Genomic DNA, 23,030 nt, shown 5'->3' on the forward strand with positions numbered 1-23,030 from the left:
CAGGGCAGTATGACTGTTACTCAGTATGAGACTTGTTTTGTAGTTTTAGCCTATCATGCTCTTCTTCTGCTTCCCAATATGATAGACTTGCTCAGCCTATCATATTGCAGATGACTAAGGAGACTGGGAGTGAGATTTCTTTTCAAGTGGCTGCCAATGTCACCAGACGAGTCGAGATGGCTCTTGCTAAGGGATGTCAAGGGTCTGACAAGAGACCTCGTCATTCCGGTGAGTTCAGCGGTGCCTCATCTAGAGACAGGGGTACTTTTGGCAGGGGCCATCCCCCCAGGCCAATTCATTCGACGCTTCAGGCATCCCACAGTGCATCAGGGAGTCGTGGTCCTTATGTGCCTCATTGTGGACAGCCAGCCTATAATGTACCATCAGCTCCTATCAGTGCACCTCCTATTCAGAGTTACTACCATGGTCATTCGGCCCATCCGGGTCAGTCTCAGTTTCCACCGCCACAGTACCAGAATGGATGTTTTGAGTATGGTGGTTATGGGCATATCAGGAGGACCTGTCCGAGATTATTGGGTGTCCCGCCACAACATCAGGGTTCTCGTGCCATGGTTCTGGCACCAGTGACTGCACCACCTGCTCAGCCAGCTAGAGGCAGGGGTCAGGTAGCCAAAGGTAGAGGTCAAACTGTTAGAGCTGGAAGGGCCCAGCCCCGGTGTTATGCTTTCCCAGCTAGGCCTGAGGCTGAGTCATCTGACGCTGTTACCACATGTACTGTTTCAGTTTGCAGTAGAGATGCTTCAGTTCTATTTGATCCGAGTTCTACTTACTCCTATGTGTTATCCTATTTTGCTTCATATTTAGTTATGCCTCGTGATTCTTTGAGTGCTCCTGTGTGCGTGTCCACACCGGCGGGAGATGCTATTATTTTAGATCGTGTTTATCGTTCGTGTGTAGTCACCATTGGGAGTCTTGATACTCGTGTGGATCTTCTACTTCTCGATATGGTCGATTTTGATGTCATTTTGGGTATGGATTGGTTGTCACCTTATCATGCTATATTAGATTGTCACACCAAGACGGTGACCTTAGCCTTGCCGGGGTTGCCTTGACTAGAGTGGAGAGGGACTCCTGACTATTCTACCAACAGGGTTATCTCTTATGTGAAGGCTCGACATATGGTCGAGAAGGGGTGTCTAGCTTATTTGGCTTATGTCTGCGATTCTAGTGCGGATGTTCCTTCCATGGATTCAGTACACGTTGTTCGTGAGTTTCCAGAGGTGTTTCCTGCAGACCTGCCGGGTATTCCACCCGATAGGGATATTGATTTCTGTATTGATTTGGCTCCGGGCACTCAGCCCATTTCCATTCTGCTATACCGTATGGCCCCGCCAGAGTTGAAAGAATTGAAGGAACAATTGTAAGATTTGCTTGATAAGGGCTTCATTAGACCTAGTGTCTCGCCCTGGGGTGTACCTGTGTTGTTTGTGAAGAAGAAAGATGGATCAATGAGAATGCGTATAGATTATCGATAGTTGAACAAAGTCACCATCAAGAACAAGTATCCATTACCGAGGATTGATGATTTATTTGATCAGTTTCAGGGTGCCAAGGTATTTTTGAAGATTGATTTGAGTTCTGGCTACCATCAGTTGAGGACTAGGGCACCCAATGTCCCTAAGACAGCTTTTCGGACTCGGTACAGACATTATGAGTTTCTGGTGATGTCCTTTGGGTTGACAAATGCCCCAGCAGCATTTATGGATTTGATGAACAGAGTGTTCATGCCTTATTTGGATTCCTTTGTGATCGTGTTTATTGATGATATCTTGATCTACGCTCGCATTCGAGAGGAGCATAAGCAGCACCTCCAGATTGTGCTTTAGACTCTGAGAGATAGCCGGTTATATGCTAAGTTTTTAAAATGCGAGTTTTGGTCAAGCTCAGTCGCTTTCTTGGGGCACGTTGTGTCAGCAGAGGGAATTCATGTGGATCCTAAGAAGATTGAGGCAGTTCAGAACTGGCTCAGACCCACTTCAGCTACAGAGATCAGAAGTTTCTTGGGTTTGGCAGGCTATTACCGTCGATTTGTCGAGGGGTTTTCATCTATAGCAGCCCCATTGACCAGGTTGACCCAGAAAGGTGCCCCGTTCAGATGGTCAGATGAGTGTGAGGCGAGCTTTCAGAAGCTCAAGACTTCTTTGACTACAACGCCGGTTTTGGTGTTGCCCACAGGTTCAAGATCTTATACGGTATATTGTGATGCGTCCTGTATTGGGCTCGGTGCGGTATTGATGTAGGAAGGCAGGTTGATTGTATATGTGTCACGACAGTTGAAGGTTCATGAGAAGAATTACCATGTCCATGACTTAGAGTTGGCAGCCATTGTTCATGTGCTGAAGATTTGGAGGCACTATCGTTACGGCGTGTTGTATGAGGTTTTGTCAGATCATTGGAGTTTGCAGTACTTGTTCAAACAAAAGGAGATCAATTTGAGGCAGAGGAGGTGGTTAGAGCTATTGAAAGATTATGATATCACCATCTTGTATCATCCCGGGAAGGCCAACATGGTGGCCGATGCCTTAAGTAGGAAGTCAGTGAGTATGGGCAGCCTTGCGTATATTCCAGTCGGTGAGAGACTGCTTGTATTAGATGTTCAGGCTTTGGCCAATCAGTTTGTGAGGTTGGATGTTTCTGAGCCCACTCGTGTTTGATCTTGTACCGTCGCTCGGTCTTCGTTGTTTGAGCACATCAGGGAGCGACAATATGATGACCCTCATTTGCTTATCCTTAGGGACACAGTGCAGTACAGTGGTTCCAAGTAGGTTACTATTGGAGATGACGGAGTTTTGAGGATGCAGGGCCGGGTTTGTGTGCCTAATGTGGATAGACTTCGTGAGTTGATTCTAGAGGAGGCCTACAGTTCCTGGTATTCTATTCACTCAGGCGCCGCCAAGATGTATTAGGACTTGCGGCAGCATTATTAGTGGAGGAGGATGAAGAAGGATATAGTTTCCAATGTAGCTCAGTGTCTAAATTGTCAGCAAGTAAAGTATGAGCATCAGAGACCTGGTGGTTTGCTTCAGAAGATAGAGATTCCTGAGTGGAAGTGGGAGCGTATCACTATGGATTTCGTTGTTGGAATCCCACAGACTCAGAGGAAGTTCGATTCCATTTGGATCATTGTGGACAGGCTGACTAAGTTAGCTCACTTTATTCTTGTGGCAGTTATCTATTCTTCGGAGCGGTTGCCAGAGATTTACATCCGCGAGATTGTCCGTCTTTATGGTGTGCCTATGTCTATCATTTATGATCGAGGTACGCAATTCACCTCGTACTTTTGGAGAGCAGTACAACATGAGTTGGGCACGCGGGTTAAGTTGAGCACAACGTTTCATCCTCAGATGGACGGGCAGTCCGAGCGCAATATTCAGATCTTGGAGGATATGCTCCGTGCATATGTCATAGACTTCAGAGGATCGTGGGATCAGTTCTTGCCCCTTGCATAGTTCGCCTACAAGAACAACTACCAGTCGAGCATTCAGATAGCTCCCTATGAGGCATTATACGGTAGGCAGTGTCGGTCTCCAGTTGGGTGGTTCGAGCTGGGGGAGGCTCGGATGTTGGGTACAGATCTAGTACATAATGCCTTGGATAAGGTCAAGATTATTCAGGATCAACTTTGCACAGCCCAGTCCAGGCAGAATAGTTATGCTGACTGCAGAGTTCATGATGTTGCATTTATGGTCGGGTAGAGAGTGTTGCTTCGGGTATCACCCATGAAAGTGTAATGAGGTTCGGAAAGAAGGGCAACTTGAGCCCTAGGTATATCGGACCTTTTGAGATTCTGGAGAGAGTGTGAGAGGTGTCTTACTGGCTTGCATTACCACCGGGGTTATCAGCGGTTCATCCACTATTCCATGTGTCCATGCTCCAGAATTATCACGGCGATCCGTCCCATGTATTAGATTTTAGCTCTATCCATTTGGACAAGGATTTGACGTACGAGGAGGAGCCGGTGACTATTCTAGCCTGGAAGGTTCGCCAGTTGAGATCAAAGAGCTATCCTTCAGTTCGAGTGCAGTGGAGAGGTCAGCCCGTCAAGGCAGCTACTTGGGAGTCCGAGTCGGACATGCGGAGTAGATATCCACATCTTTTTACCAGCCTAGGTACTTTTCTATGTCTGTTCGAGGACGAACGGTTGTTTTAGAGGTGGAGAATGTGATGAACCGATAGATCATCTTATATTTTAGAACCTAATTCTGCGTTTCGAGGTCTCAAAAAGCTCATCTTAGCCTTCCTCAATTTGCGTGCGCAGTCTGAATGTTCTTCTAGAAGGTTTATATGTTAAAAACTGATAAAAATAAGAATTTTGCCTTAAAAATTAATTTGAGTTGACTTCGATCAACATTTTGCATAAACGGATCCGAATCCGTGTTTTGAGGGTCCCGGTAGGTCCGTATCGTAATTTGGGATATGGAATTTTGATGAAAAATTAAAAGCTTGAAAGTTTAATGATTTTAAGAATTGACTGATGTTTGGCCTTGTTGATACTGGGTTCATGTTTTGGTTCCGGAGCCCGTTATAGATCCATTACTATATTTATGACTTGTCTATGAAATTTGGTGAAAAACAGAATTGGTTTGACGTGATTCAGACGTCCGGTTGTGAAAATAGAAGTTTTAATATTTTCTTGATAAATTTCATTTGATGTGGTGTTCAATTAGTAGTTCTAGGTGTTATTTTGGCGATTTGATCGCGCGAGCAAGTTCGTATGATATTTTTGGACTTGTGTGCACTTTTGGTTTAGAGCCACGAGGGCTCGGGTGAGTTTTGGATAGGCTACAGAATGATTTGAACTCAGAAAGTTTGCTGTTTTTCACTTCTGCTGGTTTCTAGTGTTTCCTTCTTCGCGGTCGCGAATATACTCCCGCGATTACGAAGGGTAAAATGGGTTGGGAGAGATTTTGTTTTATGCAAACGCAAAACCTCGGTCACAAACGTAGAGCATTGGGGGGCTGCTCTACACAAACGTGACCAGCCACATGTGAACACATAGCGTTGGATAGACGGGGCAGGGGAGTTGAGGTAACTCTACGCGAACGCGAGCCCAAACTCGCGAACACGGAGGTGAGGCAGGCTAGACCTTCGCGAACGCGTGAAGTTACTCGCGATCGCTTAAGCCAGTTGGGCCATGCTCTTCGCGAACGCGTCAGGTTTCAAGCGAACGCGATGAACACCTGACGCCAGTGACTTAAAACAGTCCCAATTACGGGATTTTACCCATTTTTCATAAATTCTCCATTAGAGCTCGGCCTAGGTGCGATTTTGAAGGGAAAACTCAATACCAATTCATAGGTTTGTACTCTTCAACTCATTTTCATTCATTTCTATCATCACCCATTAAATTCCTAGCCCTAATCTTTGTTCTTTCACGGTAGAAAACTAGGGATTTAGGTAGAATTGGGGTTTTTTGCAAATTGAGGATTTAGACCTCAATTTGGGATCGGATTCCGAAACTAATTACATAATCGGGCTCGGGGGTGAATGGGTGAATGAATTTTGATCCGAACCTCGGGTTTTGACTAAGCGGGCTCGGGGACGATTTTTGACTCTTTGGGGAAAAGTTTGGGGAATCTAAATTTATGCTTTGTAATTGATTTCTTTAGCAATATTTAATATTATTGAGTCGTGTGGATAGATACGAGTGGTTTGGAGGTGGATTCTAGAGGAGAAGTTGTAATTGAGCATTGAGTGGCTTGTGGAGCGAGATAAGTATTGTGTCTAACTTTGACTTGAGGGAATTAGGAACCCTCAAACTATTTGCTATGTGAAACTCAATGTGAGCGACGTATATGTGAGGTGACAAGTACTTATGTATTGATACCCAATTTTTTCCTCATACTTTTAAAAAAATGTATATATTTTTTCAAAATAGCATATTTGCATCATCATTTAGTTTACAAATCCATACAAGCAATTTTCATAATTTTCCATAATTTTTAGAAGCTCTAAATTAATTTCTTGCTGCATTTTATTACATAAATATCCAATAATTACCTTTCAAATTATTTTTATGATGATTTAATCATCCAAACTTATTATTTACACCAACATGTATGTTTTATAATATTCTACTTCATTTTTTCTAAAATTGCATTTGCAGTTTTAGGCTAATTACACGTTTTTACAATAATAGCATATATTCATGTCTAATTACATTACTTGTGCCAAAATAACTTTTATATTAATTTTAAGTTATTATTTCCCATCCTTTTAGTGCACAAATAATGATTTTTATTATTTATTAATTACTTTTATAAATTATTTGTTTGATAAATATTGGGTATTTAAATAACAACCCATTTTAAACCAATTTCGGACCAAATAAGTGGCCCAAAACCCTCAAACATCTAGCCCAAATACCCCAGACCAAACCAAATGAATCCAAAACCCGATCGGTGCCCCATCTCCATGACCCGCCCGTTCGAACTTTTAATCTTGGCCGTTGATCTCTCAAGATCAATGACCCTTATTCACCCCTCCATTTTAATTAACCCAACCCCCAAACCCTAACCTATTATCCCCTAACCCGCCGGCCTCACATTCTCTCAACCTCCCCTTCTCTCTCTGAAGAACCCTAAACCGTCACCCCTCTAAATCCTTCTCCTAATCCCACTAAATATGGGGTTCGACTACCATTTCTTGCCATATCTGACCCCCTTTTGGTATTGGTAATTCTCTTATGGTATTACCTAAGTGCTTGCCTAAACATGGCAAGCAAATCTCTTCCGAAATCAAACCAAAATGGCTCAAATCTCTGATTTTGAACGCTATTCTGCCTATATACGTTCTATGCTACTATGTGAGTCCGATATTTTGTTTAGATTTTGTTGATTTACACTTTCCCTAAAAACTAGGGTTTACAAATTTCTCTCTTAAATTGATTTTCAGATTGATTTGCATGTTTATTTTCCTTATTTGTTGCTTAATTTACTCTGTTTCCTTGATTATTGCTCGATTGTTTTACTACTATATAAAACCCTCCCCCATTCCTTTTTGGACAGACTTCGAATCACAAAATTCCCACTAAAAAGCTAAAGATCTTCACTCTGTTGTTCGTTTATTCTCTTGTTCTACTCAGGCTCTTGGCCGGCTGAAACCTAAGGCCACCAGAATTCCTATTTTTCAACCTTCCTTGGGTGCGAGCATTGCCCTGGGTTCCTCAAAGCCCTTGGGAACTTAACGCATCTAAGGTCCTGGGTTATACTGCTGTGTTTACGTTCAAAGTGTTGTGGAGTCTGTTCTTGCTTGTTTTGTCTACTCGTCAATCAGTAACTGGTGAGTTCTTTAGCCTTCACAATATTTATTTTCTTGTGTTCATGATTTGCATATTCACATCTCTGAAATTTCATAACCCAATATGTTTCTAAACTATCTCTATGTGCAACCTTGCTAGTATCGAATCTGTGTGTGATATGAACCTCTCTAGCATCTGCTTATGCCTAAACTGCTAGTTCTGAGATGTGTTTATGTTTACCTGGAACAATTTAGACTGTTTGAAGTCGTTTAGCTTAATATATTGGTACTTTGAGTGTCTACATTGGTTATATGACATCAGTTTGTTTCCTGCCTTCTCCTGGATTTCAATAGTGATTGATTTGTATCTGTGATATGCACCAATCCATGTTAAAACTATTATTCTAGCTATGATTTGCTCCTATAATCATTTTATCACTTAGTATATCCTTACCCTACCTAACTCTGCACTCCCTAGCAACTAGTTGGAACCTTTTAGAATAGCTTTCCAACTTGAGTTTCCCTCATGACATTTGACTCTTTTTTGCCTTGTTGCTATGAGTTGGTCTATTTAACTTCTGGTGTGCAGCATAATTTTACCCTTAGGTTTGAACCTGTTAGGTTAATGTTCTATTGTTTGTCTTACTGGCCTAATGCACCTTTTCTTATTAGTTTGCAATCCCAGAAGTCATAATTCCCCTTTGCTTCCCACAAATGTCCTTTGCCCCAATATGCTAAATGTGGACTTGTGATATCAACCTGTCTTTTAAGTTTGTTTACCCTCTTTGTTGATATGTTCATTGTGTGATCACCTCTGCAATGCCTGTTTCTAAAAGTGCAAATGCACTTCTTCAAATTCTACCAGTTGATCACTATTTTTCATTCTCATTGGTTATTTACCCTATTCTAAACCTATAATTCTTGGCCGGCTGAAAGCCAAGGCCACTAAAGCTTTATCTATTAACCTCCCTAGTATGAGCACTGCTCGGGGTCCATTTTGAGACCTTTATGAACTCTGACACACTAGGACATGAGGTTCTTTGGTAACTTTCTTTAATACTCAGCTCTGTCCCTCTTTCTGTCTGTTGAATGTGCAAATTGATTTGTGTGAGTGATTGGTTTCTTGATCATATGATCAAACCATGGATGTTTGGTTTGGTTTGAGTTCTCCTATTGTTTCTGGGCTATGTTGAGATCCGTGTGTGCTAAAAGGTGAAGAAAGGGCTTAGTTGAAGGCCTGGTAGTGTTGGGTATCTCTTTGGGCATGTCTTGGGCCTATTGTTATTACTTGTACCACTACAATTTATTCATTATCGGGTCTGTAATAATTCTGTAATAACAATTAGGGTAATAGTGAAATTGGGAAATGGGTATCTCCTAATACTTGCATGAAAAGGGTAGAAAGCATGCTCATAGGATTTGTGTGATACATTTGCTTTCTGACCTGTTATATTTAAATCTCTTTGTGCACTATTAGAGATCATGTTATTAGGGAAATCACACACTCACATAACTGGTGTACTATCAAAGCATGAGTGCTCTATTTATTCCCATGTTATTGCTATGTGTTGCTAGATAGCATGCCTATAGGAAATAATTGCTAACAACTGTTCTTTAATCCGCACCATGTTTATTAGATATCATGCCTATAGGATTTTAACTAATTAATTCGCTTTGTTCATCTAGACAGCATGACTATAAGAGCTAAAGGTATAAAATCAGTTCCAATCGTCAATCTCTAGAAATCATGCCTATAAGACATCACTGCTCGCTTTTCAAACGTTGTTTCATTGGTCATCCACGCAATTATAAGGGAGCATAGGTAATTTTTAGCATTTCCAATAAGTTTCACTATCTGTGCAAACCATTTAGAGATTATGCCTATAGGTCTATTAACTTATAATCTGTAATAAACGACTTAGCAGCAGTAGGTGTTCACAACTGGTAATTTAGAAATCATAGGTCTAAACTAGCCTGCATATCTGAATCAGATAATCTAGAAGCCATGTCTATAGGGCTTAACGACTTCAATATCCCTCAACTCTTAAACTGCCTAATACCCTGCATAGAAATTTGTCTGCGTGCCTTTGTTGTCTACTCGCGGAGGCTAACTTGAGCCTTTAATTGTATTTAATTGCAGTCCTATCTGTTTTGAACTGTCGCCTAGTTTTAACATTTTCTGAGCAGCCTAAGTCAAGTCTAGAACCACCAAAAATAGAGGTCCAAATGCCTCATGGACCATAGGTATGGGACGAGTAGTGCACGCATAAGGCACGATTTAGAATGAACTAGTGCGCTTTAGGTAATAACTTAAAGATAGTAATCGGATAGCAGGAGATGATAGTCTGTGCCCGCTGAATAATACGAGTAACACTCCATCTCGAGGGAGTTATGAAGTATTATTTATGTTTCACGGGGTGACCCTTTAGGCTAAAAAAACCTTAGGACCCCCCTCCATCTTATTCTTGTTTATCTTTGAATCAAGTGTTCGTATTTACTCAAAGTCTTTTAATAAATTTCCCAAATTTTTTGTTTTTCTCTGTCTTCGTTTATTTGAATAATTCATATAATTCAAGTTCGGTAGGGACCCACAGTTGTGGCCCTCGAAGAGTTCCTAACACCTTCTCTTCGAGGTAATTTCGAGCCCTTACCCGATCTTTGTTGATGCAAACTAGTTTAACCCGAGTCATATGCAAATAGGTGCCCTAACGCACCTTAAACTGTTAGGTGGCGACTCTTTTTTTTAATACTTCCTTAAAAGAGTTGTCACATGTTGAAACCCGATTTCGCTAGAAACGGGACGCGACATTATGCGCCGCTAATTTATCTATTTTTCCATGTTTTCCCATTTTCTCACATTATCTCTTTCCCTGCCTTAATTGTTACATGCTCCAATTGTGTTCCCATGCCTAATTGCTACTTGTTACACATTGTTTTCCCTTGTTCATGATATTGTTCTTTCCATAGTTTCATTATCTCCTATTATTTGCTTAAGCTGTTTTATCAGTACCTTTCTGCTGTATATTCTGAATTGGTCTTGTTGTGTAGTATTACTTATGTGAACTTTCAAGGTGTACAAGATTCTTATTTGTTTCAGTTTGAGGTTTAAGTTTTGTGAAAGGATTCAGTGACTTAAATTGTGAAATTTCTGTACATATTGAGTAATTAATATTGATATGGTAGCATCGGGTTGCACGCCGCAATATGAGGAATAAGGGTGATATATATTGAGGTGAAATAAGGGTGATTTGATATTGAACGGTGGGAACGGGTTGCACGCCACAACATGTGTAATAAGCGTGGATTATTTGGGGGAATAAGGGTGAACTATGATTGTATTATTGTGATATGGTGGGATCGGGTTGCACGCCGCAACACTTTTATTTATATTCACTGTCATTTATGCTATTATTAGGAAATAAGGGAGGAATATGAGATGTATGGTGGGATCGAGTTGGGAACTGCAACAACCTATGTGTTTATGTTTTCCCTAAACTGTGTTAGCCTTATGGTATTCTCTTTTGCACTGAAGGATTGGTAATTTCTGAACACTGTTGATATATCTCCGGGAGTTGACGTATTTCTTGCAATTTACTGCTTTCTTCTATTCTGCATTTCCTATCCTGCTTTTATTGTATATACTACGTACAAGTTGTAGTGTGAGTGACCCGCCTTAGCCTTGTCACTACTTCATCGAGGATAGGCTCGGCACTTACCAGTACATGGGGTCAGTTGTACTGATACTACACTCTGCACTTTCTGTGTAGATTTTGGTGTTGGTCCAAGTTGATCGTGAGGTTGGTTGCAGGATTTGTCTGATAGGAGACCCAAGTTAGATCTGTCGGCGTCCGCAGACCCTAGCCCCCTTCTATACATTACACTTTACTGTTTCTTTCATTTCGAAAAACAATTATATCTCTTTCAGACCTAAACTTATAGAAAAATCTTAGAAGTTCGTGAATTGTTACTCCAGATCCGGATAGTAGTATGTATATGTTGAGGCTGTTATAAATTTCTGCACTCATTTTTAACTCCTTATAGCTTATTTGTGGTTAATTACTGAAATGTGAAAGAATTGACTTAATGATTCTCTAACGTTGGCCTGCCTAGCAAGTGAAATATTAGGTGTCATCACGGTCCCGACGATGGGAATTTCGGGTTGTGACAACAATGGTGGCGCAGTAGTGGTGGCAGAAGAGCAGTGGTTGGGCGACAGAGGTGGGACCAACGGAGAACGGGGAGAGACAAAGTTGGGGGGGGTGATTTTAGTGAGAAGGGAGTGATGAGTGGATTTGGGTGGAATTTGGGAAGGGTTGGCGGATGTGGAAGAAAGAATGAGAGAAAGAGAAAAGGGGAAGAAACCTGCTGCTGGCACCCTAAATTATAATTTTCCGACCGACTTCGGTCGGAAAATTTGGTCGGTATTTTAAGTGGAGTGTTTGACCATTTGACCCCAAATTTCTGACCGAATTCGGTCGGTATTTCAAGTTTAAATTATAAAAATATTAATTTAATGAAAATACCGACCGACGTCAGTTAGTTTTAGTCAATTTGTATAAATAGCTTTTAAATAAATAATATTTAATATATATATATATATATATATATATATATATATATATATATATATATATATATATGTGTGTGTGTGTGTGTGTGTGTGTGTGTGTGTGTGTGCGTGCATGTGTGTGTATGTGTATGTATTTTTTATATTACTTTTATATCGATACTATATCATATCTGTGTATGTATATATCCATATATGTATATAATATTTAATTAATTTTGTGATGACCCGATAGGTCTTCTATAGTTTTAAACCCTAAATCTGTATTTCGAAGCCTCCAATATCTCATTGTCACGACCCGAAATTTTCCATCGACGGAACCGTGATGGCGCCTAACATTTCACTTGCTAGGCAAGCCAACGTTAGAGAATCATTAAACCAATTCTTTATTCCCATTCAGTAATTAACAAAAATTTAACTAAGATGAAATATAATAAGTGCGGAATATCATAAAACTATATTAATTATTGCCACCCGGATCTGGAGTCACAATTCACAAGCACCCTAGAATTTGCTATAAGTAATAGTCTCAAAGAAATACAACTGTCTGAATGAAAGAAAACAATAGGGCATAAAAGATAGACGGGGACTTCAAGGTCTGTGAATGCCGACAGATCTACCTTGATTCTCCGGACAGCGGACCAATAACAAAATCTCGATCAACCTGAGCCGGTATCAAAATCTGCACAGAAAGTGTAGAGTGCAGCTTCAGTACAACCGACCACATGTACTGGTAAGTGTTGAGCCTAACCTCGGCGAAGTAGTGATGAGGCTAGGACAAGCACCCACATATAACCTGAACAGTATAATCATGCTAGTGGCAACAGCAGTAAATAAAGAAATAACGCATAAATAAGGGGAAGGGGAGATACAGTGGGGGAATACAACATAAAGAATGAGAATAATGAAAAGAGAGAATTAAACCGAAAATCTTTAATCGAATTTAGCAATTAAAACAGCAAGGAAAACTGCACGGCATCACTCTTCGTGCTTTTACTCTCAACCTCACCAAATAAATAAATAGAACGACACGACATCACCCTTCGTGCATTTATTCTCAACCTCACCAAATAATTAAATAGAACGGCACGACATCACTCTCCGTGCATTAAACCTCTCATAATATACACGGCATCACCCTTCGTGCTATACACTCTTCCTCACAATATAAATAATGCATGCACGGCATCACCCTTCGTGCTTTACACTCCTCCTCACAAATCACAGAATCAATAACAATGTATAGATAAGTGTATCACAAAGAAACCAGTATTTTACCTATAATCAATAGCACAATGTAATCTCAACCTAGAATCAATATTCGAAAGTTACCAAATCTCAGTGAAATCAGATATGAGTCACCCAACATTTCAAATAACCCGCTAAGCATGCATAGTAGAATTTAAGGCTACAAAATAGACAAGAATAGAATTTCACTCGAATGCTAAGACTCGACAACGACGCATAGATGCTCATCACCTCACCTATACATCGTATTTAACAACCAAACATGTAGCAAATGAACACATAGTACCTATTCCCTCAAGGCAAAGTTAGACACGACACTTACCTTGCTCCGAAGGCCACTTAATTCACAATCATAGCTTTTTCTTTGGAATTCACCTCCAAACCACTCATATCTATTAAAAAATGACTCTATAATATCAAATATTGCTAAAGGAATCAATTATATTTCATAAATTAAATTTTCCTCCAAAAGTAAAAAAATTGACCCCGGGCTCGCTTGGTCAAAACCACGAGGTTCAAACCAAAATCCTTTTACCCATTCACCCCCGAGCCCGAATATGTAATTAGTTTTGGAATCCGACCTCAAATTGGGGTCTAAATCATCAAATTTCCGACATTCCTAATTTCTACCCTAACCCCTAATTCTACCATGAAAACTCTATATTTTTAGTTGATAATTCAAGAAATGTAATGGGTAATTGAAAGAAAATGGTTTAGAATCACTTATCAATAATTTGGGAAAGAAATAGCTCATGAAATATCGCCTCTCACCGTTTGGTTTTTGAGAAAAATAAATTTTTGGCTAAAATCCCATTTTTGAATTCTGTTAAGTGCTGGGCGACAATGTTCATAGCGTTCGCGAGAGCACTATCGCGTTCGCGAGACAGTGTTCGTGTTCGCGTAGGCTACCCCCCATGGCCTTCGCGTTCGCGATACATTGCTCGCGTTCGCAATGAAGGAACGATCAACTCTCCCCCAGGTGGGCCTAACACTACGCGTTCGCGAGTAGCTGGCCGCGTTCGCGAAGGATAACGCCCCCATCGCTTCGCGTTCGGGAAGAAGAAAATTTCAGCTGCCCAGTTTACTCTTCGCGTTCACGAGAGTACCTTCGCGAACGCGAAGAAGGACATGCCAGAACACAGACTCTGCAGAAAAACCAAATTTTCAAAGTCCAAAACATCCCGTGGCTTATCCGAAACACACCCGAGCCCTCGGGGGTCCAAACCAAACATGCACACAAGTCTAAAAACATCATACGGACCTGCTCTCGCGATCAATTTGCCAAAATAACACCTAGAACTACGAAATTAGCACCAAATCAAATGAAATTCTCATGAACACTTTAAAAATTTTATTTTCTCAACTGGACGCCTGAATCACATAAAACCAACTTTGTTTCTCACCAAATTTCGTAGACAAGTCTTAAATATCATAATGAACCTGTTCCGGGCTCCGGAACCAAAATACGGACCCGATACTAACAATGGCAAATATCAATCAATTCTTAAAAATAAATAATTTCCAAACTTTTAATTTTCATCAAAAAGTCATAACTCAAGCTAGAGACCTCCGAGTTCGATTCCGGGCATATGCCCAGGTCCCATAATTCGATACGGACCTACCGGGACTGTCAAAGCACGGATCTAGGACCATTTACAAAAATATTGACCGAAGTCAACTAAAATCAACTTTTAAGGTAAAAATTCTTATTTTCATTAGTTTTTAACATAAAACTTTCCGAAAACCTGCCCGGAATATGCACGTAAATCGAAGAGGATAAAAATGAGATTTTTAAGGATTAAGAGCATAGATTCGAGTTCTAAAACATAAGATGACCTTTTGGGTCGTCACATTATCCACCTCTAAAACAACCGTTCTTCCTCGAGCGGACATAGAAAAGTACCTGGGCTGGAGAAAATGTGGGGATATCTACTCTGCATATCAGACTCAGATTCCCAAGTAGCTGCCCCAATAGGCTGACCTCCCCACTGCACTCGAACTTAAAGGGTAATTCTTTGATCTCAACTGGCGAACTTGCCGGGCTAGAATTTCCACCGACTCCTCCTCGTAAGTCAAATCCTTGTCCAACTGGACAGAGCTGAAATCTAACACATAGGACGGATCTCCGTGATACTTTAAGCATGGACACATGGAATACCGGATGAACAACTGCTAAACTAGGTGGCAACGCAAACCTGTAAGCCACATCTCCCACTCTCTCCAGAATCTCAAAAGGTCCGATATACCTAGGGCTCAACTTGCCCTTATTTACGAACCTCATTACACCCTTCATGGGTGATACCCGAAGTAACACTCTCTCTTCGACCATGAATGCAACATCACGAACTCTACGGTCGGCATAACTCTTCTGCCTGGACTGAGTTGTGCAAAGTTGATCCTTAATAATCTTGACCTTATCCAAGGCATCCTGTACTAAGTCTGTGCCCAACAACCGAGCCTCTCCCGGCTCGAACCACACAACTGGCGACCGACACCGCCTACCATATAATGCCTCATAAGGAGCCATCTGAATGCTCGACTGGTAGCTATTATTGTAGGCGAAATCTGCAAGGGGCAAGAACTGATCCCACGATCCTCCGAAGTCTATAACACAAGCACGGAGCATATCCTCCAAGATCTGAATAGTACGCTCGGACTGCTCGTCCGTCTGAGGATGAAATGTTGTGCTCAACTCAACCCGCATACCCAACTCACGCTGAACTGCCCTCCAAAAGTGCGAGGTAAACTGCGTACCTCGATCAGAAATGATAGACACGGGCACACCTTGAAGACGAACGATCTCACGAATGTAAATCTCTGCCAACCGCTCCGAGGAATAGGTAACTGCCATAGGAATGAAATGCGCTGACTTAGTCAGCCTGTCCACAATAACCCACATGGCGTCGAACTTCCTATGAGTCTGTGGGAGTCCAACAACAAAGTCCATAATAATACACTCCCACTTCCACTCAGGAATCTCCATCTGCTGAAGCAAACCACCGGGTCTCTGATGCTCATATTTCACCTGCTGACAATTCAAGCACCGAGCGACGCAAAACACTATATCTCTCTTTATCCTCATCCACCAATAATGCTTTCGCAGGTCTTGGTACATCTTGGCAGCACCCGGGTGAATAGAATTCCGAGAAGTGTGAGCCTCTTCAAGGATCAACTCACGAAGCCCATCCATATTAGGCACACAAATACGACCCTACATCCTCAAAACTCTATCATCTCCAACAGAAACCTGCTTGGCACCATCGTGTCGCACTGTGTCTCTAAGGATAAGTAAATGAGGATCGTCATCTTACGGATCTCTGATGCGCTAAAAAAAGAAGACCGAGCAGCTGTACAAGCTAGAACACGACTGGGATTAGAAACATCTAACCTCATGAACTAGTTGGCCAAGGCCTGAACATCCAATGCCATCGGTCTCTCACCAACTGGAATATATGCAAGGCTACCCAAACTGACTGACTTTCTACTCAAAGCATCGGCCACCACATTGGCTTTCCTGGGAGATACAATATGGTGATAGCATAGTCTTTCAATAGCTTCAGACACCTCCTCTGCCTCAAATTGAGTTCCTTCTGCTTGAACAAATACTGCAAGATCCGATGATTAGTGAATACCTCACATGGCATGCCGTAAAGATAGTGCCTCCAAATCTTCAGTGCGTGAACAATGGCTGCCAGCTCTAGATCATGAACATGGTAATTCTTCTCATGAACCTTTAGCTACCGTGAAACATCAATACCGCACCCAGACCAATGCGAGATGCGTCACAATATACTGTATAAGATCCTGAACCTGTAGGTAACACCAATACTGGTGCCATGGTCAAAGTAGTCTTGAGCTTTTGAAAGCTCGTTTCAAACTCGTCTGACCACCTGAACGGGGTACCCTTCTGGGTCAATCTGGTCAATGGGGCTGCTATCCATGAATGCAGCTGGGGTATTTGTCAGCCCAAATGACATCACTAGAAACTCATAATGCCCATACCGAGTTCGAAAAGCTGTCTTAAGAATATCGAATGCCCTAATCCTCAACTGATGGTAGCTATATCTCAAATCAATCTTTGAAAACACCTTGTCACCCTGAAGCTGATCAAATAAATCATCAATCCTCAGCAATGGATATTTGTTCTTGATGGTGACTTTGTTCAACTGCCGATAATCTATACACATCCTCATCGATCCATATTTCTTCTTCACAAACAACACAGGTGCACCCCAGGGCGAGACACTAGGTCTAATGAAGCCCTTATCAAGCAAATATTGCAACTACTCCTTCAATTCTTTCAACTCTGGCGGGGCCATGCGATATAGTGGAATGGAAATAGGCTGAGTGGCCGGAGCCAAATCAATGCAGAAATCAATATCCCTGTTGGGTGGCATCCCAGGCAGGTTTGCAGGTAAAACCTCTGGAAACTCACGAGCAACCGACACCAAATATATGGAAGGAACCTTCGCACTAGAATCGCGGACATAGGCCAAATAAGCTAGACACCCTTTCTCACCCCAATGTATACGGGTGGAGGTGCAGTCCTACAATACCATAATCCCTACACAAAGCCGCCATGCTGCCTCACCCAAATATATGCAGGTGGAGGTGTATCACAATCCCAATCTCTACACAACTTGGCATAATAACTTTCACATAGTTCATGACTTGAAATTATAACATGTGGATACACAATCCATAGTTTGGAACATATCCTCAATTTATAATGCAATATGATAAGAGCATTTGAAACACGAATTGAACATATATCTTTATCACAAAACTCATCAGAATACTAGATTTGTAATCAACATCTTGGAACTTACAAGGATAATGGGAATTCCAATTCTTAAAGAAGAGTTTAGCCAACATACCTCACAATACAACATAAAGAGTGAGAATAATGAAAAGACAGAATTAAACCAAAAATCCTTAAAAGAATTGAGCAATTAAAATAGCAAGGAAAACTGCACGGCATCACCCTTCATGCTTTTACTCTCAACCTCAACAAATAAATAAATAGAACGACACGGCATCACCCTTCGTGCATTTACTCTCAACCTCACCAAATAAATAAATAGAACGGTACGACATCACCCTTCGTGCATTAAACCTCTCATAATATACATGGCATCACCCTTCGTGATTTACACTCTTCCTCACAATATAAATAATGCATTCACGGCATTACCCTTCGTGCTTTACACTCCTCCTCACAAATCACAGAATCAATAACAACGGATAGATAAGAGTATCATAAAGAAACCAGTATTTTACCCATAATAAATAGCACAATTTAATCTCAACCTTGAATCAATATTCGAAAGTTACCAAATCTCAGTGAAACCAGATATGAGTCACCAAACATTTCAAATAACCCGCTAAGCATGGATAGTAGAATTTAAGGCTACAAAATATACAAGAATATAATTTCACTCGCATGCTAAGACTCGACAACGACGCATAGATACTCGTCACCTTACCTAGACATCGTATTTAACAACCAAACACGTAGCAAATGAACACATAGTACCTATTCCCTCAAGCCAAAGTTAGACACGACACTTACCTTGCTCCGAAGGCCACTTAATTCTCAATCACAACTTTTTCTTTGGAATTCACCTCTAAACCACTTGTATCTATTAAAAAATGACTCAATAATATCAAATATTGCTAAAGGAATCAATTATATTTCATAAATTAAATTTCCCAAACTTTCCTCCAAAAAGTCGAAAAATCGACCCCGGGCTCGCTTGGTCAAAACTCGAGGTTCAGACCAAAATCCTTTTAACCATTCACCCCTGAGTTCTGAATATATAATTAGTTTTGGAATCCGACCTCAAATTGGGGTCTAAATCCTCAAATTTACGAAATTCCTAGTTTCTACCCTAACCCCTAATTCTACCATGAAAACTCTAGATTTTTGGTTGATAATTCAAGAAATGTAATGGGTAATTGAATGAAAATGGTTTAGAATCACTTACCAACAATTTGGGGAAGAAATGGCTCTTGAAAAATAGCCTCTCACTGTTTGGTTTTTGAGAAAAAAGAATTTTTGGCTAAAATCCCGTTTTTGGATTCTGTTAAGTGCTGGGCGACAGTGTTCATCGCGTTCGCGAAGCGTATAGGCTGCCAAGCCTTTGCGTTCGCGAGACAGTGTTTGCGTTCACGTAGGCTACCCCCCATGGCCTTCGCGTTCGCGAGACATTGATCGCGTTCGCGATGAAGGAACGATCAACTCTCCCCCAGGTGTGCCTAACACAATGCGATCGCGAGGAGCTAGCTGCGTTCGCGAAGGGTTACGCCCCCATCGCTTCGCATTCGCGACCAAGCCTTCGCGTTCGCGAAGAAGAAAAAACTTCAGCTGCCCAGTTTACTCTTCGTGTTAGCGAGAGTACCTTCTCGAACGCGAAGAAGGACATGCCAGAACACAGACTCTGCAGAAAAACCAGATTTCCAAAGTCCAAAACATCCCGTGGCCTATTCGAAACTCACCCGAGCCCTCAGGGCTCCAAACCAAACATGTACACAAGTCTAAAAATATAATACGGACCTACTCGCATGATAAAATTACCAAAATAATACCTAGAACTACGAATTTATCACCAAATCAAATGAAATTCTCAAGAACACTTTAAAATTTCTATTTTCTTAGTTGGACGTCTGAATCATGTCAAATCAACTCCATTTCACACCAAATTTCACAGACAGGTCTTAGATATCATAATGAACCTGTACCGGGCTTCGAAACCAAAATACGGACCCGATACTAACAATACCAAATATCAATCAATTCTTAAAAATAAATATAATTTTGATCAAAAATTCATAACTCAAGCTAGGGACCTTCGAATTCGATTCCGGGCATATGTCCAGGTCCCATAAGTCGATACGGACCTACCGGGACCGTCAAAGCACGGATACGGGCCCGTTTACCAAAAATGTTGATCGATTTGGGCAAACACACCCGGATCTATGTTTTGATGGTCCTGGTGGGTCCATATCATGATTTGGGACTTGGGCGTATGCCCGAAACCAAATTCAAAGATCCCTAACTTGAGTTATCACTTTTTTTCGAAATTTGAAAGCCTAAAGACTTAATGACTTAGAAGGTTTGACCACTGTTTGACTTTGTTGATACCGGGTCCGTATTTTGGTTCCGAAACTCGGTATAGGTTCATTATAATATTTATGACTGGACTATCAAATTTAGTAAAAAACGGAGTTAGTTTGACGTGATTCGAACGTCCGGTTGTTAAAATAGAAGTTCTAAAGTTTCTTGAAAATTTCATTTAATTTTGGTGTCTGATTCATAGTTCTAGGTGTTATTATGGCAATTTGATCGCGCGAGCAAGTTTGTATGATGTTTTTAGACTTGTGTGCATATTTTGTTTAGAGCCCCGAAGGCTCAGGCAAGTTTCAGATAGGCTACGGAGTGAAATTGAACTTTGAATCATAGCTGGTGCAAGTACAGGTTAATGTAAGCGACCTGCCTTAGCCTCGTCACTATTTCGTCGAGGTTAGGCTCGACACTTACAAAGTACATGGGGTCAGTTGTACCCATACTACACTCTGTACTTCTTGTGCAGATTTCGGAGTTGGTCCCAGTGACGTACTGTAGATTTGCTCGGATTCAGCTACCAGTGGAGACTTGAGGTATAGTTGTACGGCGTTCGCAGCTTTGAAGTCTCCCTCTACTTTATGTTAGTTGTGTGCTTTCTTTCAGGCAAATTTATTTTGTTTAGACCCTTGTTTGTATTATTCTAGAAGCTCGTGCACTTGTGACACCAGTTCTGGGATGGTATTCAGACATCGCTAGTATTATGGAGTATTCACTTTAATTGAGACTTTATTTCCGTATTTGTTTCTTTGTTAATAATTAATTTAAAAATTATGGTAAAATGGCTAATTATATTCTAACGTTGGCTTTCCTAGCAAATGAAATGTTAGGCGCCATCACGGTCCCGAAGGTGAGAATTTTGGGTCGTGACAACCGCCTCGTAGTCCCAAAAGTAAATATATAGGGGATCTCCCGAGGTACCGCCTCGTAGTCCCAAAAGTAAACACACAGCTCGAATCGATTCAAAATAGCAATTAACAACAAGAATTCTGCAGTTAAGGCTGATACAAATCAAGCAAAAACATGAATTCAACTAAACATGTTGCATAGATTTCAAATAAGCATTTAAGACACGTAGACATGCGATATGAGACTAAATAGGATAACTACACATGTTGGTATAACTCAATTAGGATGTAACATGCTACTACTCAATGAAAAACCAAATTTTACAACAATTACCCCGTGTACGCACTCGTCACCTCGTGTACACGGCGCTCACATATCACAGAAGTATCACATCAATACCAAATCCTCAGGGGATTTCCCCCACACAAGGTTAGGAAAGCCACTTACCTCGAGCCAAGCTCAATCAATCAACAAGAACTCATTTTCCTCGATTATCCAACTTCGAATGGTCCAAATCTAGCCAAAAATAATTACATACTATAAATACAACTATAATAAACTAATCTAATTAATGAAATCAAGAATTTAACAAGAATTTCGAAAATCGCCCCAAAACGTCGACCCAGGCCCACATCTCGGAATCAGGCAAAAGTCACAAAATACGAACACCGATTCACTCACGAGTTCACTCATACCAAAATTACTCAAATCCGGCATCAAAATCCCAATTGGAACTCAAAAATTTGGTTGAAGAACTTTTCAACTTTTTCCCCAATTTTCTCAACTCAAATCCTTAATTAAATGATGAAATTAATGATAGATTAGTGGAATATAACCAAAAAGGAGTTAAGAATCATTACCCAATAGGTTTCTCTGAAAATTTCTCAAATTATCGCCTCAATCCGAGCTCTCAAAGTCCCAAAATGAAAATAAGATCAAACCCTCGAAATTTTCCCTTTTTTGCCCAGTGATCTCGCACCTGCGATGCCGCACCTGCGGAAAAACGATCGCAGGTGCGGATTCCACTTATGTCTAGGGTTTTCGCTTCTGTGGACCAGGGATCGCTGGTAACGATCCCGCTTCTGCGGAGACCCTTCCGCTTCTGTGATCCCAAAGCCTCCCAGGCCTCTCCGCTTGTGCGTTCAACCTTCCGCAGAAGCGACTCCGCTTCTGCGGCCTTCTTGTCGCACCTGCGACCACATACCAAGCTCCTTCAGACCGCACCTGCGATCCACCTCTCGCACGCGCGTGTACGCACCTGCGGCCAACCCCTCCGTAGGTGCGATGACACCAGAAGCTGAAAAATCACCAGTCCTCACAAGTCCAAAATTAATCCGAAAATTATCCAAGACACACCCGAGGCCCCGGGGACCTCAACCAAATATATCCACAAGTCCTAAAACACCATACAAACTTAGTCGAGCCCTCAAATCACATCAAACAACAACAAAAACGTGAATCACACTCCAATTCAAACTTATTGAACTTTGAAACTTCAAACTTCCACAACCGATGCCGAAACCTATCTAAACACGTCCGATTACCTCAAATTTTGCACACTAATCATAATTGGCATTACATACCTACTCCAACTTACGGAATTGGAATCCGACCCCTATATCCAAAAGTTTACTTCCGGTCAAACTTCCTAAAAAATTCGACTTTTGCTATTTCAAGCCTAACTCAGCTACAGACCTCAAATTCACAATTCGGACACGCTCCTAATTCCAAAATCACCCAACGGAGCTAACATAATCGACGAAACTCCATTTTGGAGCCGTCTTCACACAGTTCCAACTACGGTCAAAATTCAAGAACTTAAGTTTTCGTTTTAGGGACTAAGTGTCCCAATCACTCGAAAACCAAAAACAAAACCTCCCAGCAAGTCTCATAAGCAGAAAAAGATACGAGGAAAGCAGTAAAAAGGGGATCAGGGCTAATACTCTCAAAACGATCGGCCGGGTAGTTACACATATGTTATAT

Source organism: Nicotiana tomentosiformis, chromosome 2, assembly GCF_000390325.3.
Source record: "Nicotiana tomentosiformis chromosome 2, ASM39032v3, whole genome shotgun sequence".
Lineage (NCBI taxonomy): Eukaryota > Viridiplantae > Streptophyta > Magnoliopsida > Solanales > Solanaceae > Nicotiana > Nicotiana tomentosiformis.